The sequence below is a fragment of the Cervus elaphus genome, chromosome 30 (genome assembly GCF_910594005.1).
Source record: "Cervus elaphus chromosome 30, mCerEla1.1, whole genome shotgun sequence".
Taxonomy (NCBI): Eukaryota; Metazoa; Chordata; class Mammalia; order Artiodactyla; family Cervidae; genus Cervus; species Cervus elaphus.
Window position 1 is genome coordinate 23,129,583 of NC_057844.1, and position 23,966 is coordinate 23,153,548.

A 23,966-nucleotide genomic window follows, 5' to 3' on the forward strand; every position below is an offset into this window, starting at 1 on the left:
TTCCTTTTCAGACAGGCGGTCACCACATGCTAGCTACGATGGCCATGAGAAGCTTAGATTGCACTCTCCCTAGAACCAGCCATCTCAGAAGAAAAAGAAAATAATAAAATCACCTCTTTCTCATGCAATTCACAGCAATCCCTGAAAATCAATCTGACAGATCTAACTTGAAATGCATGCTCACCGTTGAACAAATTTCATACTTAGGAATAAGAAGTACTCTCATCAGCCCCTCCCAAGGCAGAAGAGATGGGGTCATGGGATTTATTGCTCACCAGGAATTTGGGAAGGAGCCGTTTCTGAAAGGAAAAGCAGTTGGACATTCAAGGAAGTACCACCGGTTATGACGTCAAGCTCAAAGAATGGGATGTAAACAGACATGGAACCTGTGAATTTGCTTAGTATTATTCCTTCCTGTCATTGTTAGTTTTCTTTTAGTCTTTAGTAACATATATCTTCTCATATTATTTCTGATTTTTTGCATATAAGAAGAAACCCGGAATTCTCCTTTTCTCCAGTTACACTATGGAATTTTCTAGGTTAAGAATGAGGTCACTCCTTCAAACACAGTTTTAAATAACTAATGTGGCATAACACAAAAATTACATTTCAACAAATATTTTGCTAAGAGGAGCCCTTAAAATATTTGTAAAATCAAATCAGAATGTATTTATTTTCATTTTGGAGGAAGTGGTGTTACTTGGGGGGGTTTCTAAAGTATCCTGCCAGATGTGAGCATTTTGTCTACGAGGAAGACTGCAGATTCCTTAAGATACTTGGGAGGTCAGATCTACGGAGCGTTCACAGGTGCCAGACCTCTGATTTTTTCTAAATCTGTATGTACTGCTTGGATAGCACCTAGAATGAAATATGGACTAAGTTATTCATGTATTTATTCAAGAAAAGGGTTTTTTTTTTCAGAATTTTTTTATGTGGATCATTTTTAAAGTCTTTATTGAACTCGTTACAATATTGCTTCTGTTTGATATTTTAATTTTTTGGCTGAGAGATTTGTGTGATCTTAGCTCCTCGACCAGGGATCAAACCCACACCCCTGCATTGGAAAGTGAAATCTTAACCACTGGACCACCAGGGAAGTTCCCAAGAAAAGTTATTGTTGTTAACATTGTTAATATTGACTATTAGAGCCTATGATGTACTGCAGGCACTGGGCTATGTGTTGGGGATACAGCCATGAACTTTAACTTAGTTACACCTACAAAGCCCTTTGTTCCAAACAAGATTATAGTGAAGGGTTCCAGGGAGGAAGGCATGAACATATCTGTTTGAGGGCCACCATCCAGCCTATTACAGTGATCTAGCCTTCCTGAAGCTAGTCGACATTAAAGTCGAGGTTTAAAGCATGAGTCAGTGTCTGGGGAGTAGGGCTGAGGGGTATTTCAGACTGGGAACGGCATGTCCAAAGCCTAAAGGCAAGAGCATGGTGCAATCAAGGAACTGAAAGAAGTTCCTGTTTGGCCAAGCTCAGAGCACTGGGAGAAAAATTGGAGAGACGGGGCTGGAGCCAATTGAGTGCAGGCCACATGAAGGAGTTCTACGTTTACCTCTAGGCCGAGGGGGAAGCTGTGGAATGTTGTAAGAATAGGAGAGATATAATCAAATATGTACTTTTGGATGATCTCTGGCTACTACCGGGGGGAGATGGATTAGGAGAGACTAGAGTGGAAGCGGATCAGTGAAGAAATTACTATCATGGTCCAAGAGAAAGAATGAAAATGTGGGGGTAAGGATGGAAAGAAATAGCTGGGCCCCAAGCATATTCAAGGTAGAACAGGTTGAACATACTGGATTCGGCTATGGATTGGATGCACAGAGGAAACAGAGTGAAGTGTCAGGAATGACATCCAGGATCCTAAGTGTCATAGGTTGAATTGTGAAAAGTGAAAGTATTAGTCACTCAGTTTGCATTCAACTCTTTGCGACCCCACAGACTGTAGCCTGCCAGGCTCCTCTGTTCATGGACTTCTTCAGACAAGAATACTGGAGTGGGTAGCCATTCCCTTCTTTGGGGCATCTTCCTGACCAGGGGATCAAACCCAGGTATCCTGCACTGCATGGAGATTTTTTATCATCTGAGCCACCAGGGAAGCCCTATACATATGTGTATATATGTATATGTATATATGTGTATGTGTATATATATATATATATATATATATATGGATGTATGTACAATTGAATCACTTTGCTGTATATCTGAAATTAACACAACATAGTAAATCAACTATATTTCAATAAAAATAAAAAATAATGAAAAACAAAAATTGTCTTTTTCATCCAAAATTGAAATAATACATAACTTAAAGCAAAATCAGTTTCCAAATGATCCAGGGGCTGATCATTTTAACTGGATAAAACTAAATCAATTTGTCTTACATGAATACAAATTAGAGGCAAAGTTTTAAAGAGAGAAAACATACTCTTCTCATGACCTTCCACCCCTAAGTAATAACATAGTTCTGGTCCCAGTTTTGGAACCAGAAGAAGAAGAAGCAGGTTTGAACAAGCAGGTTTATCAAATATGCTGATATTCTGCTCTTCAAATGGGATAACAATAATTCTGAATCACTTGAATTTGCTTTTGGGTTTCCCTGGTGGTAAAAAATCTGCCTGCAAGGCAGGAGACCCAAGTTCAATCCCTGGGTTGAGAAGATCCACTGGAGAAGGGAGTGACTACCCACTCCAGTCTTTGTGCCCAGAAAAGTCCATGGACAGATGAGCCTGAATTTGTTTTAATCCATGTCATGATTCTAATAGGTGAGATGTGTGGTTCCACAGAATATGTATTTATACAAAGCAGCATTATTAAATCTGTTTATATCAAGTAGGAGGAAAATCAGTGCCTAGCTTGATGTCTGGCATAGAACAGAAGCACAATACCTGTTTATTGAATGAATAAGTGAATTATATAGTCCTCAAATATGAACATCAGAAATTTGCATTAAAGATTACTTCTACACTTGCAATCTCCAAAAAAACTTTTCCTCGCAGAACTTTTTGTTCAAAGACACCTTGCCTGGAACTCAGGGTATAACACTGATGAACCAGCACTAAGCTGGTTGGAAATCACCAGAGATTCATTGCCTCGCCAACTTCCCCCTCTCTCCAGCCAGCAGGACTGAAGTAGAGTCCTGGGTTTTCAAGAGGGAGCATTTTGAAAAGTGCTGATAGGAGTTCTAGTTAAGCATGGCAGATCGTCTCTTAATTTGAATTCTCTTCTGAACCCCATTAACAGGATAGTGAAAAAAAAATTTATTTCACAAGGTCAAAGAAAATGGTAGAGCACATGAAAGATCTTAGTAAATTTTTGGAACACAGAGAACCATGAAGGAGTGGTACCTGACCTAGTAGAAGGGAGGAAGCTTCGAAGCTTTGAGCTTCGAGCTAAATACTTACGATATATCAATTTGCAGGCAGAGCTCAGAAAGGCTCGGAATCACGAGTGAAGGTAGAGATGAAGTACAGACCCAGAAACAGGGCTTATTGAAGTCAACAGCCAGCCAGTGAGACTCAGGTGTGCTGTCCCACCCACAGCCAGGTGATTACCTCTACAGGAGACCAGAGGGTTCCTCCTGGAAAACATTAATAAGATAAGATCAGGGCTCCAGGACTGCAGGTATGGCTAGAGAGAAAACAAAAGCCTGCAATTTGAATGATGATACCCCTATCCGTCTCTGGGCTCAGACAGAAAATCAATAGCCAGTCTGAATAGTTCAGCCTATGAGTAAAAAATGAAGATTCATCTCTTGAGACACTGAATGATCCAGAACAAAGACTTCAGCTACATGCTGACATTTTGGGAGTTCCTCAGCTAACAGCTTTAATCTCTGCCCAGTCACTTTATGGTAAATTTCATTAAAAATTATGAAAGAAAAATTTCGCAAACTGAAGGATTCAGGACTCTAGTTTTGAAAGGGCTCTTCAAATGTGTTGCCAAAAGAGCTTTGTTTTGAAAAGACACCTACATAAAGACTCATTAATTAGGAATTCCAGCCCACTAAAGATGAAAAAAATTATCTAAAAGCTTCGAGATTTAAAAGAAAGAAAAGGACTTCCAGGGCCATCCAGTGGTTAAGTCTCTGACTTTACCATAGCGAACATAGGTTCCATCCCTAGTTGGAGAACTAAGATCCTGCGTGCCCCAAGGAATGGCCAAAGAGAGAGAGAGAGAGAGAGAGAAAGAGAAAAGAAACGAAAGAAAAGGAAAACAGGTCAAATACAGGGATAGAAAACAAAGAATAAATGACTTCAAAATCATGAGAAAAAAAGATTTTTAACTTCTAATGACCAGTCAAACAATAAATCAAGTGTAAAGGTAGAAGAGACATCTCAAATGACTAAACTTCTTCTTAAAATTTATAATGAGATTAGCCTAGAAAACAATAGTGCAGTCATATCATGTTTCCCTCAGCCCCCCTGCTTTCCTCCGCATCAGGGGCCCAGCCAGTCACATTCTTCCTAATTCCCCTTCAGTAGACAAGGCCAAATGGTTGCAAGAAACCAGGTTGCCCCAAAGAATCTCTGCTTGAGGCTAAGAGCCTGCAGAATAGTATAAGTTGGCAAGAAGAAAAGAAGAGAGATCTTGAAAAGATATTTTTAATTAGGTGAATCAAAACAACTATAGATCATTTATTGACTCGGTTCCAGAGTTGTGGTTTCCGGTTATGACCTTCAAAACACTACAGTTTTACTGTTTGGTTAAGAAATTGAAAATAATGTAATATCAAACTTCATGGGATGTGGTGATGGTGAGAGGGATGGTGATGATGACAACAGTGTTGATAAGGATGGTGCTGATGAGATGGTGGTAATGATGCTGATGATGGTGATGGGGATGACGCTGGTGATGGTGATGACTCTGGTGATGGTGATGACGCTGGTGATGGTGATGACTCTGGTGATGGTGATGACGCTGGTGATGGTGACGCTGGTGATGGTGATGATGCTGGTGATGGTGATGATGGTGATGGTGATGATGCTGGGGATGATGGTGATGGTGATGATGGTGGTGATGATTTATAGATTTCTTTTTTAAAAAGTAAAACTAAAGCAATGCACATTAAGATGGTGAAGCCAGGTCTTCTAGAGCAGTGGGTGAAAATACCAAGCATCTTGTGATTAGACTGTGATTTACACTCATTTTGTTTCTACATAGCACATAGTTTTCAGTAAAATCTTGAAAAAAAGGGCACAACTCTCTGTTCACAACAAATGCATAAATTAGGAATTCTATGTAATGATCCAAGAGTCTCTTCCTCTTCAAACCAAAGTTACCCCTGATAGACTACATAAGCCATGCACATTAAAAAGGTGTGGTAAAAATTTTGTGATTAAAATTGTATTCCTACAACATCAAATGCTGGTGAAGATGAGGGCAACTGAGATTCTCATACATCACTGGTGGGAATGCAAAATGGTACTGCCATTTTGGAGGCCACATTGGTGGTTTCCTAGAAAACTAAATATTCTATTACCATTGATCCAGCAGTTGTGCTACTTGGTATTTGCCCAAAGAAGCTGAAAACTTATGTCCACACAGAAGCTGCACATGGATGTTTATAGCAGTTTGATTCATAGCTGCCAAAACTAAGAAGCGATCAAGATGCCCTTCAGTAGGTAAATGAATAAATAAACTGTGGTACATCCAGGCAATGAAATATTATTCAGCACTAAAAAGAAATGAGCTATCAAGCCATGAAAAGACATGGAAGAAACGTAAATGCATATTACTAAGTAAAGAAGTAAAGATGCTTACTCTTTGGAAGGAAAGTTATGACCAACCTAGATAGCATATTAAAAAGCAGATACATTACTTTGCCAACAAAGATCCATCTGGTCAAGGCTATGGTTTTTCCAGTGGTCATGTATGGATGTGAGAGTTGGACTATGGAGAAAGCTGAGCACTGAAGATTTGATGCTTTTGAACTGTGTTGTTGGAGAAGACTCTTGAGAGTCCCTTGGACTGCAAGGAGATCCAACCAGTCCATCCTAAAGGAGATCAGTCCTGGGTGTTCACTGGAAGGGCTGATGCTGAAGCTGAAACTCCAATACTTTGGCCACCTCATGCGAAGAGTTGACTCATTGGAAAAGACCCTGATGCTGGGAGGGATTGGGGGCAGGAGGAGAAGGGGACGACAGAGGATGAGATGGTTGGATGGCATCACCGACTCGATGGACATGGGTTTGAGTAAACTCTGGGAGTTGGTGATAGACAGGGAGGCCTGGCGTGCTGCGGTTCATGGGGTCACAAAGAGTCGGACACGACTGAGCGACTGAACTGAACTGAACTGAAGTAAAGAAGCCAATCTGAAAAGGCTACACAGTGTATGATTCCAATTATTTGACATACTGCGAAAGGCAAAAACTACAGATACAGGAAAAAGATCAGTAATTGCCGGAGGTTGTGGAGGGTGAGGAGTGGCCAGATAGAGCACAGAGTATTTTTAGGACAGTGAAACTCTTCCAAATGATACCATAATGATGGATGCATGTTATTATACATTTATCCAAACCCATAGAACTTACAACACCAAGAGTGAACCCTAATGTAATCTGTGAGCTTCAGGTGATAATGAAGTATCAGTGAAGGTTCATTAGTTATAACAAATGTATCATTCTGGTGAAGGATGCTGACAATGAGGGAGGTTATCCATGTGTGAGCAGAGGAGGCATATAAGAAATCTCTGTACCTTCCTCTCATTTTTTGCTGTGAACTTAAAACTGCTCTGAACAAAAAAAGTCTCAAGAAAAATTGTATCACTTTGATTTGATAAGTATGATCCTTCTTAAAATGCAGTTACTACAGGAAATAGGAGTGCTTTAAACTGTGAGGAGTCTTTCAAATCTTGCTATGAGTGAGTTTTCAATCCTTTGGAAAAGCAGATTTTTAAGGGGGGGAAGGACTACAGATCTGGAATTGGGCATAATAAAGAGACACATCAGAGACACAAGCCTCAGGCATGACAGCTAGACTCAATGCCATGTAGACACGGTTCATTCATTCTATAGATGTTAATTACATGCCTAGAATATGCCCAGTTACTGTATGGAATTATTAAGACATAGATGAATCAAACAGATAAAGTCTCCTGTCCTCACAGAGCTTAATCTTTAACAGAAAAAGCTAGAAAATAAGCAATAAACAACATAAAGTTGCTTCATATAGTATTTTAGAAGGCTATAAGTTGCTATAGAAAAAAAAGAAAACCAGAGCTGGGTCAGCAGTTTAGGAATGCCTAGGTGGTAGAGGTAGGTTCTAATTTTAAATATGGTGGGTGGTTTGCTTTTCCAAATAGGCAATTCAGTGAAGAGCCCAGGCGTGTATAATCAGATCCCAAGTTTTAAAACCCTAAAAAGTGCATCAGGGATAACTACTAGACACTGAAAATTCAACATAATATGTGGGCTTAGAGGTAGTGAAGGCATTTATTATCCTCTGTGGATATTTATAGATGTTCAAATAACATCATGTTATCTCCTTTATTGTTTCATGAATGCTGGGGACATTCTGAGTCTCATCTCACAATCAAAAGCAAAGGAAAATATGTCTCTTTTTAAATCTCAAGTTAATTATATTTAGGAGAAGCACATATACTCTATATAGAATAAACATGTGTCAACAGCCCTTATTTAATGACATTGTGAAAACCAAGCCTATAATTGTGATTTTTAAATCAGAGATTTGTTGGAAATATTCATGTCTTATATCTGGGTTGTACTGACTGTCTTCAACTTCCCTGTCTTGAAAAAACTATACTTTTCATGAAATTACCAGAAATTGACTCAGCAAATATTTTTTATTGTAAACTATGCATGTGCATGCTCAGTTGCTTAGTTGTGTCCAACTCTTTGCAACCCCATGAACTGTAGCCCGCCAGGCTCCTCTGTCCATGGGATTTTCCACATAAGAATACTGGAGTGGGTTGTCATTTCCTTCTCCAAAACTAACTACACTTCAATTTTTAAAAAATGTTTTAAAAATTAAAAAAGCAAAGGAAAGTATGTTTCTTGGAACAAGGACACAGCTTCACTTCCTCTTCATCTGTAGACTTCCATAGGTACCAATCAGGCTTAATTTATTGTGATGTTTCCCTCATCAGCTCATAGCTTCTGCTGGCTCAGATGGTAAAGCATTTGCCTGCAATGCAGGAGACCCAGGCTCAATCCCTGGGTTGGGAAGGTCCCCGGAAGAAAGGAATGGCAACCCACTCCAGTATTCTTGCCTGGAGAGTTCCATGGACAGAGGAGCCTGGTGGGCTACAGTCCACAGGGCCGCAAAGAGTTGGACACGACTGAGCGGCTAACACTACACTACTACTTCTGTCATCAACATATGAAAATGTTAAAATATTTGAATGAAATATACTTTCAAAAGATGATGTTTACTCTAAGTGTTGAGAATGTGGTGATCTGCTTCACAGTAAAAGGAGAAAAAACCAGAAGAAGCATTGCCTCCATACGCTCTCCTTTTCTAAAAGAAGGCAAGCCCTGCGTCACCAGGTTCTGCGGTCTGTCGTTCGTGTTCCAGGGGTTGAGAAAGCATTACTTGGTAATTGAAGCTCATTGAAAATCACAAGGGAGAAACAGTCAAGAAAAAATCACATTAAAGGGCAAGAATTCAAGTCAAGATTATTTTGGCCTGGATCAATAAAACTCTGCCTTGAGATTTGCTTTGTGTTGCTTTGAGTCCCTAAATCATTCCTTCATTAATGACTTCCTAACAAAATCTATGTGCCAGAGCTGGAAAAGAAAAGAAAGAACTGATTAAAATGTAGCAATCTGACCAGCAACAACTGAATAAGATCAAACAACTATGAAAATAATGCCTTGTGAAGCAAGATTCCTTATCCTGAGGATGTGAGGTAGATGTTTCAGGCACAAGTTGCCTGGGTAACAGACAGTGTCCTGCTTTCAATGTTTCGTGTTTGAGGTAGCTGGGAGAAATCTAGGGTAAACATTTCTTACTGGGAGAGGGGTTTGCTGTCCCACATCCAATCCCCATTCTAGTGTGGTGGAAATCTTTGTGTACTGGGTCAGCTAGATCTTTCCTCTGCCTGCTCCCAGGGCATGGGCAATGTGACCCAGGATCAGTCAACAGTGCCAACTGGAGACTGAATACTGTGTGTGATACTCAGGTGGTGACCAGGTAGAGTTAGTTCATCTCATGTGGGGCACAGTCATGGCGGTGGAAGTCACAGTGTCCAAGGTCATGGCTGCAATGTCTGGAGGCTTTTCCTTTAGTTGGACTGATCTGTAAACTCCTGCTGCTGCTGCTGCTAAGTCGCTTCAGTCGTGTCCGACCCTGTGCGACCCCATAGACGGCAGCCCACCAGGCTCCTCTGTCCCTGGGATTCTCCAGGCAAGAATACTCGAGTGGGTTGCCATTTCCTTCTCCGCATGGAAACTCCTAGAGGTGTCCTATTCCAGTCCTCAAGTCCATCTCCCCAGCCTTACTACCAATTCTAAAGCTCACAAATAGCCTCTAACAATTTACTCTCTGCTCAAATTTCCTTTTCCAGCCAAGAACCTTGACTGACAACATACATGTGAAACCAGAAAGATAAACTTTTTCATCTCATAAATGAGAGATTGTGTCAGAGGTGTGACTTTCTCTGGGTTACTCAGCAATGTGGTGCTTATTACATCATAGCTCAAATATTGAAAAGATTACAGTAATGAAAATTACACATGGAACCGAGGAATCAATTCAGGGATAGATTTGAAGTTTAAGTCTTGGAAATGAATAAAGCCACCATTTGAGAGCATGCAATGCAAACCTGGGAGAGAGCTGAAAACAGAGATTTAGGGTTATTTACATTAGGAAGTTCAGTACTCTTGCCTGGAAAATCCATGGATGGAGAAGCCTGATAGGCTACAATCCATGGTGTTGCAAAGAGTCAGACACGACTGAGCAACTTTACGTCACTTTCACATTAGAAAGTGAGTTAAAAAAAGAGTCCACATGAAGTCAAAGAAGAGATTGACAAAATTGTAAGCAAAGCCCCACAAGTGGAGGATTGTTGAAACCAGAGCATGACAACGTGATTCCAAATAGAATAACTGATCAGCAGTTGACAGCACCATCAATGGACTACTGAAATTCAAATTGCTGATTGCAAGGTGTGGAGGGTTTTCCACACCATCAAGCAGTTCTCTGACACCAGCTGGTTGTCCTAATAGTAAGCCCCTACACACAGATAAGTTCTGTTCCAAGAGCATGTTCATAAGTCCAATTTGTTTATTAGCTTCAACAAAGTTAGCCTAGGTGCCCAACTAATACAATCAGCTATATAGCACTGTATGTAATAGGTTTATAACACTTTTCATACAGATAACACATAAAAAACAAACACAAAAAATGGCAGTGGTACAAAATAAGAACAAATGATAGCAGACGGATACAAGTACAGTTCTATGAGCCACTCTAGCAAATTAATCAAACCCAATGAGGGTGTCATTCATGGAAACCTCTGACCTGTAGCCAATGAATCAGAAGCACAGGTGACAAATTGAACTTGTGATTGACATCTGAAGCGGGTGTGGTGGAGCAGGGGGCAGGCAGCCTTACAGTTGGACTGAGCCTTAGATCTGTGAAATCTGACATTATCTCCAGGTTAGAGAATGTCAGAATGGAGTTGAATTACAGTAAGTCCCCTCCATATGAACCTTCAAGCTGCAAACTTTCAAAGATGCAAACGTGCATTTCATCAATGTCAGGCATGAGTGAAATTGCAGCGTAACCTCCATCTCCCACTGCTGATGACCCTTCAGCTCTACCATCTCCCACCTCCTCTCCCTTCTCCAGTCTGTAACTCTTCTTGCCTGTTCCCTTGATGCCAGTCCCTGGGTGCCAGCTATTGCACTGACTACTGTACTTTTCAAGGTCCTGTACTGTAAGATTAAATATGTTTCCTTTATTTTTTGTGTGCTTGTTTATCTCCATATAATGTTTGAGATACTATGTCATTTTCACCTTTGTAACCCCTACTGCAACATAAGTTTCATGAAGCTATGATCTTTCTCCTCTTTTGTTCACTTCTGCTTCCCCAGGGCTTCGAATAGTGTCTGAAACTTGGTAATCACTCTATAAATATTTGTTGATAAAGGGCCAAATAGCCACTAGGCTTCCCTTGTGGCTCAGATGGTAAAGAATCTGCCTGCAATGCAGGAGACCTGGGTTCAAACCCTGGGTTGGGAAGAACCCCTGGAGAAGGGAACGGCTAGCCACTCCAGTATTCTGACCTGGAGAATTCCATGGACTGTATAGTCCATGGGGTCTCAAAGAGTGGACACAACTGAGCAACTTTCACTTACAAAAAGCCAAAATGTGAAAACACAAAACAAGCTAAAAGTTAGAAAAATGCATTCAAAAGATCATTTAAAAATCCAAAGTCTTTCATCAACTAAACATTTCTAAGAAAACCCCTATAAGATGAGCCTTTGACTGGGAATCTAATCATTTCATCTTTAATTTTTCCTGAATAATACTTGGCTCTTATATTTTCGATAGCTACTATTTCAAGGAATTTTTAATTTCCAAAATAACTCACAATCATTTATGCTCAGGTTTAATTGAACAAACATTGACGGAGGGGCTTCTGTTTACCAGGCAACATTTATCCAATTTGATTTGGCATCATTACCGTTACAACTTTGTAATCAGCCAGTAAATATTTTTGAAATATGTACTCTTTCAAATTTGAATAGAGGTGAATTTTATCAGCTGGGATGGTAAAGTGCAGGTTCAGATTATTTTCCTCCCATAACCATGATTCCTTCTCTTTATGGCCCCTGAACTTTATCTACTCAAAACAAGTGGGAGTACCCCACCTGGGGCAATCATAATATTACAAAACCACAGCGATGCAAGCACCAGGGGGCTGCAGGAGCCACAGGTAATGAGAGTTCGATCCCTGGGTGGGGATGATCCCCTGGAGGAGGGCATGGCAACCCACTCCAGTATTCTTGCCTGGAGAATCCAATGGCCAGAGGAGCCTGGTGGGCTATAGTTCGTAGGGTAGCAGAGTTGGACAGGACTGCATCAGTTTAGCATGGCATGTACACACATACACCAGGACAAACCATTTCATCCACATTTGTGCTCTTAGTCAGAAGTGACTTCACACCATTATGCTAAGAAAGAGTGTACCTTCAGTTTAGTTCAGTCGCTCAGTCATGTCCGACTCTTTGCAACCCCATGGACTGAAGTACGCCAGGCTTCCCTGTCCATCACCAACTCCCGGAGCTTGCTCAAACTCACGTCCATTGAGTCGGTAACGACATCCAACCATCTTATCCTCTGTTGTCCCCTTCTCCTCCTGCTTTCAATCTTTCCCAGCATCAGGGTCTTTTCCTATATCTTATCTTGGAGTAATTCTGCAGGACTGTATATGTCTACCACAATTTTATAAACTATTACTCATGTATTAAATCATAATTCTTATTTTCTAGATGAAAAAACTAAGGTAAATGATTGTTTCCTATGCTATAAAATCAAGTTTATTATAGAGTCTGGATTAAAATTCACTCAGAGCTCAGAGTATCAACTTCTGAATAGCTTCCTGAAGCTTCCTGATTTTTTGTTAGTACACAATTTCTTTTGTAAGGTAAATGACATTTTCCACAAACCAATATCTTTTGGAGTAAAAGTATATACCTCTTGACTCCATAAATGACTCTAATTTGACCCACCCCCTTTCAAAATTGATTTTTAATTTCTAAATGTAATAGTACAATTTTCAGAGATGCCATTAAAATTCCATTATAACTAATTCTATGGGATGTGTTAATTAATTACTTGTAGAGGAATTTCACTATCGTGAATATTAAATTTAGGCATCAAATTCCAAAGCAGCAAGAGGCAGAGAGAAAACAAGACTAGTGTGTGATAGCTCTGAAATAAATTAACAAAAAGACAAATGGCAAAGTCAAGATGTTATGCTGTTAATAAGTTACCATTTTTACTGAGCATCTAAAATGTATCAGACCCTGTACTAAGCTCTTTCTGTTTATTTATTCCCATCCATTCTCTCCTTCAAGGTCCTGCAGCTTTAGTTTACTGGGATTCTTACTTTTGATTAGTTTGGGTAAATAATAAGGGGATTAAACATTTTGGGTTGATGTATTGCTTTTAATTTGTGATGAGAATAATAATAATGTGGGCAGGAGTAAGAAAAGATGGTAAGTTCTAGTTAATATCTACTTCCTGAAGATTGATCAAAATTTCCTATTTTGTCACGTGGTCCCCAGGTGTCTTGAAAAACATTTTTTATCAGTTTTGTAAGTCAAGATCTTTGATAAGTCAAGACCCCATGGCTGCTGCTTACCATTTTTAACCATATTCTAATTTGGCTGCCAGAGTTCACATCACGGCATACAATTTTGAGTGTTTTAAAGCTCTCACTACCTAACAAACAAAGGCTGAAAATCAGCTGAATGGGAGGAAAATTCTCTTATCTGGCACAGAATGATAATGAGAAACGAGTTGTTGTGCTGCCAGCCCCAAGGTCAGTGGAAGTCAATTATTTCACAAGGTCTTGCCAGTGGTATGCGTTTATAGTTAAGTGCAAATCCAGTTATGTCAAGGTTACAATATTTAGTTGAAGAGAATGTTTCCAACCCTGGAGAACTTAGGATTTTTAACCACAGGATCAAGAGGAGGTGCCTCTTGCTCCTCACTGTGTACAAGCCAAGACCTGAAATATTGGGGGCAGAAGAACCTGACAGAGGAGAAAATTCCGTTTAATAGACAGTGATGTTCTCTAGGCCAAGGGTAAAGAAACAGGATTTCAGGATAGGAAGGGACTTTTGCCATAGAAGACACTCAAGTGTGGAGACAATTAGTCACTTTCACAAGGTCACAGTAGGACTGGAATCCAGGTCTCCTGATTTCCCACTGCTTCTCTGCTGGAAAGAGTCCTTCACCTGTAGAGAGGGCAAGGTCTTCTTCCTGGTGGGACCCAGCACAAGGGAGTCTAATACCGAATCACGTATGAACCACAAGCAAATCATTTAGACAGTGGTTGTCAATACAGGTTGTCACCCTTGCCTGGATATGGCAAATTCTAACACACTTAAGAAGTGATAAGCCTAGAAGAGTTGAATAAAGCTTACAACATTTGGTAAGCATTTGTTTTTGCATCAGTCCCACATGTAACTCAAGAACTTCTTGTCTCCACATTAAACTGCTCATCTCCTTAGGGCCATCCCTACTATAAAGATTTGATTAGACAACAAATATATGTTGAACCTTCCCATTGAAGCACCAAGTTTTCTCTTTTAATGTATTAACTTCTTATCATTCCACTTAAGTTTTTAGAAAGGTTGACAAATGTTCTTCTTATGCCAGTATTTTCATGGCTGTTGTTGTTCAGTTGCTAAGTTGTGTCTGACTCTTTTGTGACACCATGGACTGTAGCCCACCAGGCTCCTCTGTCCATGACATTTCCCAGGCAAGAATACTAGAGTGGGTTGCCATTTCCTTCCTCTGGGGGATCTTCCCGACCCAGGGATTGAACCCGCGTCTCCTGCATTGGCAGGCAGATTCTTTACCACTGAGCCACCTGGGAAGCCCATTAGGTGTACTGTTAATGATCTTTCTTTAGCCAGATGACTAGTTCTTTTTTTCCTGGAGTTTGGGCACCACTCTGCATGCATTCTGAAGGTGGATCATAGCCTTGATAGACATGAATTTCAGGGATCCAGCTCAAGGTGTGGGTTCCTATAATGATTCAGAGCTGATAATACCAAGGGCTCCATTATGGGTTTAAAATTCAAGCTCAGAGCTTCTAAAGCCACAAATGCGATAGAATAAAAGTACAAGAAAATGGCATGAGAAATACTCTAAAAGAAGACCTTGCTTTTCTGTGAACTGCCTGTCACTCTGCAAATGCTATGCTCCAGTCCAGTGCCCAACATGAGAGACATCTTGGAGAAAATCAGGTCTAAATAGACTGATTATCTTACTCTATGTATTAGTTTCCCATTGCTGCCATAAAATATTACTATAGACATAGCGGTGCAAAACGGGTTTCCTAGGTGTCTTAGTGGTAGAAGGATCTGGCTGCCAATGCAGGAGCTTCAGGAAACTTGATCCTTGAGTCGGGAAGATCCTCTGGAGGAGGAAATGGCAACCCACTCCAGTATTCTTGCCTGGGAAATCCCATGGACAGAGGAGCCTGGAGGGCCCTTTCATCTCCCTGTATTAAAAACCTTATGTTAATTACATCTGCAAAGTCTCTTTTGCCCTAAAAGGCAAGAGACAGAGGCTCCTGGGATTAGGACAGAGATATTTTTGTGGGAACCTTATTCAGCCTATTGCACTCAGCCAGAAGTCAACTCAACCGAGGGAAAATTCTGATTCATTCATAGATGTGGTTGGAAACAAGGTTGAACTGTGGACATTCAGATGAGCTATTATTGCTCATCCTTCGAGACTACGCTTTTCCTGCTCCACATGGGAGTTTTTGCTGCTCTGCAGACAGAAACCTAGACTCTGGTCATTTGTTTTGCCATTTCCTGTGAGGTCATCTTCCCAAACCTAGTGTAGTTTGGTGTATACTCTGACCTCAACGTTGCTTTCAGCACTTGGACCTGACCAGTTTCTTCCTACATATCACGTTGGTAATTGATTTCCAGTGGTACTGCCATTCAACTTGAGGGGTCTCTCTGCTTCCTCTCTTCCCTCCTTTTTAAACATTCTAGGCCTTTCAGAAAATGTTATGGATTGGTACAACTGCATGTTTTCCAATTCTTTACTGTTGTAAAGAAATTCTTAGAAAATTTTAATGAATCTGTTCCATAAAATGACATCTAATTTGATCTCCTCAGATAATTCCTACAAAATGAATCTTCAGTTTATAGTCTATACTAACTTCAGTCAACATAGTAGTTCTTATTTCAACATTTTTTTAGGAAAGGAGAGAGTCAAATCATACTCTAAGATAATACATGTCAGGGACTTCCCAGGTGGTCCAGTGGTTAAGACTTCACCTTTCACTGCAGGGGTACAGGTTTGAACCCTGGTTGGGGAACTAAGATCCCACATGCCTTGCAGCCAAAAATCCAAAACATAAGATAGAAGCAATGTCATAACAAATTCAATGAAGACTTTAAAAATGAAAAGTGAAAGTGAAGTCGCTCAGTCTTGTCTGACTCTTGGTGACCCCATGGACTGTAGCCCACCAGGCTCCTCCATCCATTGAATTTTCTAGGCAAGAGTACTGGAGTGGGTTGTCATTTCCTTCTCCAGGGGATCTTCCTGGCCCAGGGATCGAACCCAGGTCTCCCACATTGCAGGCAGACGCTTTACCATCTGAGCCACCAGGGAATCCACATCAAAAAAACTTAAAAAATAGCATGCAATCATACTATTACTTTCATATCACCACTTAGAGAGAGCTTTGAATGAACAATGTAGCATTTCTGGGCCACTCATATTTATTAGTCTTCTCTCTCCAACTAGATTACTTGTTCTTAACAGAAACAAAATCTTTTACTTCTCCTCAGTGAGTAAGTAGGGTTGGTCACACAATTAGCAATCAAATTATTTTTGGTTGATCGACTAGTCTTTTTCTTAAAAGTCACATATGGCTATATGATTTCATTCCTTTCTGCCAATTTGAATACATTTCAATTTAAACAAATTGTATATATGGAAATTTGGATTTGCTTTTAAAAAAGAAAGAGAGCAGTGATTTAATTTCAAATAGGATATAAGATTCCTATTAATGAGCACTATCCATCACAGAATTTAAATGCATAAATGCATATACCTGTAATGGTACAGGAATATATTGATCACAAAGTAAAATGTGGTTGTACCCTGATGGATTGCTATTCCATTAAGTTTTAGCACTCTTAACGATTTTTTAAAATATCTATGTGCTGCTTGATAATTCTATTACCTTATCACCTATCTTGGATTCAGATGTCACATCACTATAATTTTAATAATTACCTTTTTAAAAGCTCTCGTTTTATTTTATTTTTACCTTTTATTACTGTGTAATACATACATAAAAGCACATGGGTCACAGTGTCCAGTCCAGTGAATTTTCATAAAGAGCATGCCCCGACCCCTGGAATACCACCCAGGTGTGGAAATAGAATGTGGCCAGTATCCCTGAAGCCTCCCATCTCTCCTCTCCAGGCTTATCCATCTCTCAACTTCTCATGTAGTAGATTAGTTTTACTTGCTTTGAATTCATTTGGTTTTAAAATTTGCTTGTTTGCTGGTAGCCATTAAAAAAAAAAAAAAGATTCAGATTTCTATCTTCCCTGCTCTACTCCCACCACACAAAAAGATACCTGGGGATGTATTTTCTTTTTTCTTTTTAAAAGATGAATTTAATGATGCAGTTCATGATCTCAATCATGTCATGGGCATCATTAAATTTGCCTTTCTTCTGACTTCCTAATGGGCCTCCAATGCTTTTTTTCTCTCCCATCCTTTTATAAAAGCCTTGAAAGTTCCTTAATCCTTCTGCCCACACATTCCTTCCAGGGACTGCTGTCCTTTCCTGTCCCTGGCAATGCTCAGGCATGCTTCAGCGTGCGCCCACCTTCTTTCATATTCTCAGACAGAGATCACTCTCTCTCTCTTTCAAGATGAAATCCTCTGTCTTCCTTTGTGAGTACCCTGTACGGCTGTACTTTTTCCTTTCTTTTAAAAAAAAAAGAATCCCATATGTATTAATTATAGAGTGTTGCTTAAATTTCTAAAGATTCCTGAGGCACTTCCAAGCATTTACTAATTCTCATTTCACTTGGCTGATTAGTTTTCTTCTTAAAATGTTAAGTCTAAGAATGACTGCTTGTACTGCTCTGGGCTGCGTGTTCATCAGTTTTTCCGACGTCAAGTTCAAGTGGACGCGGGTATCTTCTTTTCTTTTCTTCTCCTTCACTCCCGCATCCCTTTGTTCAGAGGCACACTGAGATTGCTTTGGCTGGGGCTCTGTTCTCCGCTGCTGACATTTCTTTCTCTGACTAAAGAACCATTTGGCTAGACCATGCGCTTATTTCCCAGAAGAGGCCCATAATAACTCTCCCCAAGGAAATATTTTGAGCACTTTAAAGAATTTGAAGAATTGAAAACTCTAAGTACGTCTCACATTCCTGATTCACTTGAACTCTTAGGGACGTAGGACATTATAGGGGATAAAGTTCTTGACTAGAAGACAGGAAACATGTGTTCTTATCTTGGGCAGGCAGCTAACCAGCTATAGGATCTCAGGCAGGTCATCTCTTGCCATTTTCTTCATCTGTGGCATTGGGCTATGGGGATTGTCAGCGGATGTGGGGAGAGGAACTACTTAGTTGCCCTGGGGACACCTATGAATCTATAATGGTGCATATTTTCATGATCCCAACTATAACAAGTGAAATTACTCAAAATCTTCTTGGGTTTTAGAGATTCATGGAGGCGTCATTGAAAAACCACTGTGTGAGAACATGGGCTTAAAAATGTGGCAAAGACTGAGCAAGAGTGTCTTTAGAATATCCAAGAATCTTAATTAATCATCACCAAAAGAGGCAAGAATGTAAAATGGGAAAGACAGTCTCTTTAGCAAGTGACGCTGGGCAAGTTGAGCAGCTGCATGTAAGTCAATGAAGTTAGAACACATCTTCATACCACTCATAAAAATACACTCAAAATGGCTTCAAGACTTAATCATAGGACATAACACCATAAAACTCCTAGAGGAGAGCATAGGCAAAACATTCTCTAACATAAATTGTACCAATGTTTTCTTAGGTCAGTCTCCCAAAGCAACAGAAATACAAACAGAAATAAACAAATTGGACCTAATCAAACTTACAAGCTTTTCCACAGAAAAGGAAACTGTTTAAAAATAAAGAAAGAAAGAAAGAACACAAAAAGACAACCTACAGAATGGGGGAAAATACTTGCAAATGATACAATAGAGAAAGGCTTAATCTCCAAAATATACAAACAGCTCATACAACTCAACAACAATAAAAAAAAACCAACAGCCCAATCAATAAATGGGCAGAAGACATTAATAAACATTTCTCCAAAGAAGACATACAGATGGCCAGTAGACACATGAAAAAATGCTCAGTGGTGCTAATTATCGGACTTCTCTGATAGCTCAGTTGGTTAAAAATTGCAAATCAAAACTACAATGAGGTACCACTTCACTTGGTCAGAACGGTCATCATTAAAAAGTCTGCAAATAATAAATACTGGAGAGGGTGCAGAGAAAAGGGAATCCTCCTACTCTGTTGGTGGGAACATAAGTTGGTATAGCCACTATGGAAAACAGTATGGAGGTTCCTCAGAAAAATAAAAGTAGAATTACCATATGATCCAACAATCCTGAGAATATACCTGGACAAAACTACAATTCAAAAAGATACATGGACACTATGTTCATAACAGTGCTATTCACAACAGACAAAACAGAGAAACAACCTAAATGTCTATCACAAATTGATGGATAAAGAAAATGTGGTGTATATATATATATATAATGGAATACTACTCAGTCATTTGGAGAAGGAAATGGTAACCCACTCCAGTATTCTTGCCTGAAGAATCCCATGAACAAAGCAGCCTTGTGGGCTACAGTCCGTGGGGTCATAAAGAGCCGGACGTGACTGAGCGAGTAACTCACACTCAGTCATAGAAAGGAACAAAATAATGTCATTTGCATCAACATGGATGCAAGTAGAGATTATCATGCTAAATGAAGTAAGTCAGAAAGAAAAAGACAAATGCCATAAGATATCACTTACATGTGGAATCTAAAATTTGGCACAAATGAATCTACCTACAAAACAGAAACAGACTCACCGACATAGAGAACAGACTTGTGGTTGCCAAGAAGGAGGAGGGAGAAAGACAGATGGACTGGGAGTTTGGGGTTGATAGAGGAAAACGATTACATTCAGAATGGATAAACAACAAGTCCTAATGTGTAGCCCAGGGAACTATATTCAATACCCTCTGATAAAACCAAAATGGAAAAGAATACAAAAAAGGAATGTGTAAAAAAAAAAACTATTTCATATCCAAAATAGGTGCTTAATTAAGATAATATGTGAGAGTGTCTTGTTATGTATTTTAAAGCACTATCAAATGTAAGATATAAAATTATTAGTCTAGTAAGTTAATAAACTCCAAAGAAAGAGTATCTGAGAATCTGACATTTATGAAAGGCTTTATTAGTTTCCTTTCATTTCTTGAACTTTTGGGCATGTCAGTCATTCTCTGTTCTTGTGTCCTGCCCTTCATGGAGTTCTCTATAAATTATACAATCCACACCCAGGGTTATTGGTCTTCGACTCCTTCAGATTTCCTAGCAAAAATAAATAATTCCTTCTACTCAGTAAGAAATATAATCAGAAGCCAAAGGACCAAGTCCTCTGAGCAGGAAGTTTTCCCAGCTGTCCCTCTGCCAATGGTCCCTAAAGCTTGGCTCTGTCAACACTGGGATGCTGGAAAAGAAAACCGAGTAAAAACTCAGATCTAAGTCTTTTCAGTCCTGCATTTTCCACCTACTGTGTGGATAGGGAGCATGTCATTTCGTCTCACTTGGCTCAATCCCTGAATGAGAAGTTACCATTTATTTCCCATATTCACAGTGCCAGTCTAGATTCTAGATTCAGCTCCAGGGTGAATGGTCTTAGTGCAAGGAGACCAGAGACTCTGAGGGTTCTCATTTGGCTTAAAGAAGCTTCCAGTTGGAGCAGTGTTTTTCACAGGAGTAGGTCTGGGCTTCACTGGAGGGCAGGAGCCCATAGGAAAATCCTCAAGTAAGAAGGTGCCGCATGGTACAGGGAGCACAGCCCAGTGCTCTGTGATGACATAGAGGGATGGGGTGGGGAGAGGGGTGGGGGGCAGTCCAGGAGGGAGGGGATATATGTATACATACAGCTGATTCAGGTTTCTCTACAGCAGAAATTAACACAACATTGCAAAGCAATTATCCTCTGTCCATGGGATTCTGCAGGCAAAAATACTGGAGTGGGTTTTCATTCCCTTCTCCAGGGGGTCTTCCCAACCCAGGGATCGAATCTGGGTCTCCTGCATTGCAGGCAGACTCTTTACCTGTCTGAGCCACCAGGGAAGCCCAAAAATAAATTTTAAAAAGAGGAGGAGCAGGATCAGAAAAGCAGTGCTCTGGGGACAGGGGGTTTGAACAAGGTCAACCAGTTGTACTCTCCTCCCTGTTGCCACGTCACCCCTGCTGGGACACACCAAGAGGGAAGCAAGAATGATGCGATTTCTTACCGGTCGCTGGAGGAAGTTGCCATGGGAGCACTGTAACGGCGGGTGGGCAGGGAGAGAGAAGAGGAGGGCAAAGGACTCCTGGGGAGAAGTGTGCAGCTGGCCATGGACAAACATGTTCGAGCACTGCTGTTTTCAAACCGATTATATGAGCCCATATTATTGATCCCCCCTGGTGGCTCAGACAGTGAAGAATCTGCTTGCAATGCAGAAGACCTGGGTTCCAATCCCTTGGTCAGGAAGAGAAGATCCCCTGGAGAAGGAAATGGCAACCCACTCCAGTATTCTTGCCTGGAGAATTCCATGGGCAGAGGAGACTGGCGGGCTACAGTCCATGGGGTCACAAAGAGTCCGGCTTGACTGAGCGACTAACACTTTCGCTTTCATATTATTGATGGGTTTTTGCCATTTGGTCTCAGGAGAAGTTGACCTAAGAATGAAAATCCAAAATGGGAGTCTCAACAGGCAGCCTTTCAGGGAAGTTTTTCTCTCCTGTGGGGGGTATTATATAGAAACAGTACATGTCTCTCTTCTCCCTGTGGCCCAAAGTTCAGGAGCCTTACTGAACAGGGACTGTGGTAACAGAGAGGTGGAATGATTGGTTCAAAGCCGTTTCTTGTTTCTAACATTGCTGGTGTTGTCATGGAAAAAGGAAACTTACAACTGCAAAGAATTCACTTGCATGAATGGTGGGTAATTGGAGTGCTGTGAGCCAGAAGAACACACACACACACACACACACACACACACATACACACACACACACATACACACACACACACATACACAAGAAAGGGAAAGAGGCACCTGAGAAATGGACGATCGTTTCCTGACGACTGTCCAGGAGTTGACCCTCCCACCTAAGGGCAGGATGAGGTGCGAGGTGCTTCTTTGGACTTGGAAGTGTGTCCGTCAGAGGAATGGCAGGGCTGAGCCTGCTCCTCTGGCCCCCACAGGAAGCGGTGGGCTGAGAGCTAAGCTACAGGCTTTCCTGTGTAGTGTGAACTGGCCCAAAGTGAGCAAAACATTCTTATCTGATGAAGAGCTGGAAGGAGGACCCTGTGCTGAGATCTCTGCTCCGCTCTTCCCTCGGTTGTCTTTCTCTGCTGTCCTTTCTTCGTCTTTGGCAAGCGTGCCAGGCTCTTGGTTCTTTTCTAGTTTCTCACCTGGTTTTGATTACGAAGGACAAAATAAGAACTGATATGCTGCTTTTTTTTTTCCTCATCTTTTTTTTCAAATTAATGTGCTCAATTAAAGCTAATCTTCCTGTGTGCTTGTATCAGGGGTATATATTATATATATAACCTGAAACCTGAAAGTGTCCCTGTTTATAATACCCCTCTGTAAAAGCTGCTTTGGAAAAAGAAGTATTAATATGAAACAGTGAAGCTACACTTGGCTAAAAAGAATTCAATTTCTAGGAGAAATAAGCTAAAATTTATTTTCTAGGGGAAATAAACTAAAATGTATTTTCTAGGAGAAATAAATCAGGCATTTTGGTTTTCAGTCCTGGATCAGCATCTAGCTAACTGTGTGGCCTTGGAAAACTCACTTAAAGTTTCTGGTGTTAATTTTCTCATCTCTAAACATGACAAAGTTGGGTTAGGTACTTCCCCAGGAGATGCTAAGATTATCTTTGTTAGGTATGTTGGAACCACTTTCATGAAAGGAGCCAAAATGAGATTCCTTACCTTCACAGGAAAGTAATGATCAAAAAAAGAAAGAAAGAAAGAAAAGAAAAAGTCCTTGTATTTATTTCTCTAATGGAATAAAAATGACCAAGAGATAAAGTTTAGTCCAAGTATGTAGCATCGTCTTACTAATGGTTCAGATGCAGCAGGAACACAGATTACAGAGCTGTGTATGACACCCAGCTCCTAGAAAACACACAGTGAATGTCAACTGGATGGTGTGCGCTCTAACTGCAGACAGCGTGGCATAGTCTGGTGACAAAAACCCAGAATGTGTAAAACTGAGCCCCAATCTCAGACCCACTACTTACAGTGTCATGATCTGGAAGTAACCACTTAACATTTCTAAGCTTCCGTTTCCTCAACTGCAAAATGGATCTTATCTGGACTTCAAATTTGAAGGGACAAACATAACGTGATGCACAGTGAGAATGATGCACAAAGCACAGAGTCCTTGCGAATACTCTTGGACACAACCGCAGTTAAATCACACAGGCCTTAGACTGTGAAATAGGGAAATTAGCCTTTGTGACCTAGAACCAGCTTTGAGCATCCTCGATTCCATGGCACAGTTGAGCTTCCTCCGCGAGACGTGCCCAGCTCCAGACAACTTGGAGCAATACCTGCTGTGTCTGGAAGGTTGCAGAGAGAAACTGGGAGGTTCAGAGATCTCATCCTTGGCCTTGCATTACATAATGTGGCCCTTCTTCAAAGACACTGATAGGCCTGTCTACTCATGCTCCTTAACCTTCAACTGCCACCCCAGAGCTCCACGTACTGTTACCATCAAAACAATCTAGTTCTGAAATCCAATACACTGGCCCTCACATCAGTGTTGTACATGCAGTCTAGAAAGAGGGCCGGGGGAACGTATTGGTAGTAGGTAGGAAAAAATGTCAAGTTATGTTCTTTGCTCACTCTAACTGAATGGTTCTTGCTTTTGTTTTACTGTTTTGTTTTGTTTTGTTTTGTTTTTGCAAATGAGCAAAATTTTGCAAATT

General features: G+C 40.5%; 1 long non-coding RNA gene across 2 annotated transcripts in view; it reads right to left on the reverse strand.

Annotated features, from left to right (window-relative positions):
* The window catches only part of LOC122687030, a 132,257-nt gene that overhangs the window by 15,148 nt on the left and 93,143 nt on the right, over window positions 1-23,966 (reverse strand). For both annotated transcript variants that reach the window (XR_006338992.1, XR_006338993.1), the window contains exon 5: window positions 3,418-3,593. This is a non-coding gene — a long non-coding RNA (uncharacterized LOC122687030). The remainder of the gene's footprint in view (window positions 1-3,417; window positions 3,594-23,966) is intronic.